The sequence below is a fragment of the Chiloscyllium plagiosum genome, chromosome 43, assembly GCF_004010195.1.
Source record: "Chiloscyllium plagiosum isolate BGI_BamShark_2017 chromosome 43, ASM401019v2, whole genome shotgun sequence".
In the NCBI taxonomy this organism is placed as follows: Eukaryota; Metazoa; Chordata; class Chondrichthyes; order Orectolobiformes; family Hemiscylliidae; genus Chiloscyllium; species Chiloscyllium plagiosum.
Genome location: NC_057752.1, coordinates 13,831,278 through 13,836,380, shown reverse-complemented (window position 1 = coordinate 13,836,380; position 5,103 = coordinate 13,831,278).

Genomic DNA, 5,103 nt, shown 5'->3' with positions numbered 1-5,103 from the left:
CCACTGTTGGAATATTGCGTGCAATTCTGGTCTCCTTCCTATCGGAACGATGTTGTGAAACTTGGAAGTGTTCAGAAAAGATTTACAAGGATGTTGCCAGGATTGGAGGATTTGAGCTACAGGGAGAGGCTGAACAGGCTGGGGCTGTTTTCCCTGAGCGTCAGAGGCTGAGGGGTCACCTTATAGAGGTTTATAAAATCATGAGGGGCATGGATAGGATAAATAGACAAAGTCTTTTCCCTGGGGTGGGGGAGTCCAGAACTAGAGGACATAGGTTTAGGGTGAGAGGGAAAAGATATAAAAGGGACCTAAGGGGCAACCTTTTCACACAGAGGGTGGTACATGTATGGAATGAGCTGCCAGAGGAAGTGGTGGGAGCTGGTACAATTACAGCATTTAAAAGGCACCCAGATGGGTTTATGAATAGGAAGGGGTTAGAGGGATATGGGCCGGGTGCCGGCAAATGGGCTAATTCGGTTTCGGAAACATGATCAGCATCGACGAGTTGAGCCGAAGGGTCTGTTTTCGTGCTGGATGACTCTAAGGCAGTCCCTTGTTTATCGTTTCACTGACTACCTCCCCCGTCTCCACCCCCGCCACCCCCACCCCCAACACCCCTCAGAAAATTCAATTCAGTTAGGTTTGACCTGATTCACCCTCACGATCTCCGTGCTGAGGTTCCCCAGTCAGTTTAAATCAGTTACGCACTCGTTGCTTCGTAATGGACCCTAGCGACATGTCCAGAATGAATTTAAAAATCTAGCCTCCGGGGAGCTGGGATTCCACTTTTCACCCATCCTCTGAGAAAAGACAGGGTGGATCTCGGCCTTTAAAAAAGCTGCTATCTCTCCCACAAAAGGAAACACTCTCTGGCTATCCACCCTCGCAAGTCCTCTCAGACCCTCTGTGTTTCAGTGTTCACCTCATGGTCTTGCATAGTCTAAAGGATGGCAGTCTAACCCATTCAATGTCAAGCTGATCCACAGATCCTATCACCAAGTTACCCTTTATTTCCACGTGCATGTTACCGTTCCCTCAGAGCCAGCTCTCGGAACGAACAGAAACTCTGACCCTCCTGTTTGTATCTGTCAGCCAGGGCTCCTTGATCGGCCCAGATTAACAGCCCCAATCCGGGAACTCATATTCTATGAGGTCTATGTGGCTGCCCCTGTGACAATCTCGACAGCTTCCTCATAAAATATGCGTTTCAGCTCAGGACTGAATGAGCTAAACCTGGTACAGCTATGACTTGAGGCCTGTCACGTTTTAATGTACCTCAGTATTGTTACAGAACCAAACAAGACCATTCAGCCCCTCGTGCCCTTCACAGCTCCCCCATGCATCCTGCGCAATGAGACAACTTTTCCAATGGAACCTGCCTCCACCACACTCTCAGGGGCCCAGGCCTTACCCAGGCCCAGACAATTCCTGAATCCAGGGAGTTTTGGAAGGGCACAACAGTGGCCCTACCAATTCCCTGACTGAGCCCGTTAAACACTCTCAACTGTCTGAACATTCTCTCCATCACCTTCGGGGCGTAACCTCCCGTCGATTTAAGGTGGCTCAGTGGCTAGCACTGCTGCCTCACAGCACCAGGCACAAGGGTTCGATTCCAGCCTCGGGCAACTGTCTGTGTGGAGTTTGCACATTCTCCCCATGTCTGCGTGGGTTTGCTCCGGGTGCTCCAGTTTCCTCCCAAAATCCAAAGATGTGCAGGTTAGGGTGGATTGGCTGTGCTAAATTGTCCCATAGTGCCCAGGGATGTGCAGGTTAGGGTGGATTGGCCATGCTAAATTGTCCCATAGTGTCCAGGGATGTGCAGGTTAGGGTGGATTGGCCATGCTAAATTGTCCCATAGTGCCCAGGGATGTGCAGGTTAGGGTGGATTGGCCATGCTAAATTGTCCCATAGTGTCCAGGGATGTGCAGGTTAGGGCGGATTGGCCATGCTAAACTGTCCCATCGTGCCCAGGGATGTGCAGGTTAGGGTGGATTAGTCTAGGAGGAAAATACAGGGTTACAGGGATGAGGTAGGTCTGGGTGGAATGCTCTTTGAAGGGTCAGTGTAGACTCGATGGGCCGAATGGCCTGCTTCCACACTGCAGTGATTCTATGATTGAAGTTTTCTTTGTGTCCCTGGCACTTTAACCTCATCCTCTGCTCCAAAACCCGATACCCAGCAAGGATTTAGCAGGTGGACTCGGTTTTCAGTGACAAGGTGGAGGAGGCTCCTTCCTCAGTGTTGCAATTAGTGCAAAAGACAAGGCTGAAGCACTCCAACAATGTGTAAACAACAGAGTCATTGGGAACGTGGTAATATCAGCAGGAAAGGAATCCAGAGGCTGGGGCTAATGCATCCAAATCCCACCATGGCACACAGTCAAAACCAAATGCAATGAAAAGCTGGAATTAAAAGCTAGTTTAATGGTGACCATAACCGGCTATTGTGAATTGTTATAAAAACCCACCTGGTTCACTCACGCCCTTTAGGGAAGGAAATCTGCTGTCCTTGCTTGGTGGTGCCTACATGTAACACCAGACCCACAGCAATAACGCTTAACTGTCCTCTGAAATGGCCGAGCAAGCCATTCCATTCAAGGGGCAATTAGGGATGAGCAACAAATTCTAGTCTTACCAATGACACTCGTATAACATGTGAGAATAAAAACGCTGAGTGGATGATCCACCTCGGCCTCCTCCAGTGATCCCCAGCATCACAGATCCCAGTCTTCAGCCAATCCGATTCACTCCATGTGATATCAAGAAACGGTTGGAGACACTGGATACTGCAAACGCTATGGGTCCAGACAACATTCCAGCAATAGGACTGAAGACCTGTGCTCCAGAACCTGCCGCTCCCCTGAGCCAAGCTGTTCCAGTACAGTTACAACACTGACATCTACCCGACAATGTGGAAAATTGCCCAGGTATGTCCTGTACACAGAAAGCAGGACAAATCCAACCCGGCCAATTACCGCCCCATCAGTCTCCTTCCAATCATCAGGAAAGTGATGGAAGGTGTCACCAACAGGGCTATCAAGCAGCACCTGCTCAGCAATACCCTGCTCAGTGACACCCAGTTTGGGTCCCACCAGGGTCACTCAGCTCCTTTACAACCTTGGTTCAAACATGGACAAAAGAGCTGAACTCCAGAGGGGAGGGGAGAGGGACAGCCCTTGACATCAAGGGTGCGTTCGACCGAGTGTGGCATCAAGGAGCCCTGGCAAACCTGGAATCAATGGGTATCAGGGGGCAAACTCTCCGCTGGTTGGAGTCATACCTGGCACATAGGAAGATGGTTGTGGTTGGTGGAGGTCAGTTATCTCAGCTCCAGGACATCTCTGCAGGAGCTCCTCAGGGTAGTGTCCTGGGCCCAACCATCTTCAGCTGCTTCATCAATGACCTTCCCTCCATCATAAGGTCAGAAGTGGGGGATGTTCGCTGATGATTGCACAGTGTCCAGCACCATTCGCGACTCCTCAGATACTGAAGCAGTCCCAAATGCAGTAAGACCTGCACAGCGTTTAGACTTGGGTTGATTAAAAAGCTAATCATTTCTGTGACATACAAGTGCCAGGCAATGACCATCTCCAACAAGAGAGAATCAAACCATTGCCCGTTGATATTCAATGGTGTTCCCGTCACTGAATCTCTAACAACATCCTGGGGGTTACCATTGACCAGAAACTCAACTAGACTCACCACATAAAAACAGTGGCTACAAGAGCAGGTCAGAGGTAAGGAATCCTGCAGCGAGTAACTCCCCTCCTGACTCCCCAAAGCCTGCCCCACCATCTATAAGACACAAGTCAGGAGGGTGAGGGAATACTCCCCACTTGCCCCTGGATGGGGGCAGCTCCAACAAGAAGCTCAACACCATCCAGGACAAAGCAGCCGCTTGATTGGCCCCACATCCACAAACATTCACTCCCTCCCCCCACCGACGCTGAGTAGCAGCAGTGTGTACCATCTACAAGATGCGATGCAGAAATTCACCATGAGTTTTGGACCAAAGGGTCCATTTCCCTCCTGTACACCTGTATGAGTGGCATGGTGCCTCAGCGGGTAGCACTGCTGCCTCACAGCACCAGGATCCCAGGTTCGATTCCAGCCTCGGGCGACTCTGTGTGGAGTTTGCAAATTCTCCCCGTGGGTGTTCTCCGGTTTCCTCCCACAGTCCAAAGATGTGCAAGTTAGGTGAATTGGCCATGCTGAATTTCCCATAGTGTTCAGGGATGTGTAGGTTAGGTGCATTAGTCAGGGGAAATGTAGAGAAGTAGGGGTAGGGGAATGGGTTTGGATGGGATACTCTTCAGAGGGTCAGTATGGACTTGTTTAGCCTGTTTCTATACTGTAGGGATTCTATGACTGAGAACATAGGACATTGCAAAGCCAAGACAGATCTCTGATCAAGTTTCTTTTAAAAAAAAACAAAGTTTGTCAGAGGGAAAAATTAAGGTAGGAAAGGCATTACAGAGTTTTGTCTTTCAATGCACTTACTGGAGTACAGCACTCAGCAAGTCTAGACTTCTCCTTCAGTGCAGTTTAAGAATTACTGGACTGGGTTATGCCACACTCTGACATCAGAATGACAGAGTGGATGTATATGTGAGGGTGCAGGTGAGATCAAGAAAGAGAATTTACATTAAATTAAATTTAAATAACAAAACAGAAGCAAAAATAAAGCTACTGACACATATTTCTTGTTTTGGATTTCATTTGCTTTATTGTTCCTGTGAAAGTGCAATTAATAAAGTGTACTTCAAATATGATGATTATGGGATTAATTGGAATAACATTAATGCAAACAAAATAGATGTGTTTTTATTTTACTTAATCTCTCACTGGCAGCATCACAGAGCACTAAGAATGCACAAGGTGTCTAGGATGAATTCATTTTCCTCGCCAAATCCCACAATAGCCTTTTATTTTCTGCTCCCCATACCTGTGCTGCTGAAGCTGATATTGGTCCAGACCCAAAGACTGGGAAGGGCATCACTGCTGAAGCCAATTCTGACACACACACACACAGATACACACACACACAGACATAGATACACGCACACTCACACACAGATACACACACACAGACATAGATACATGG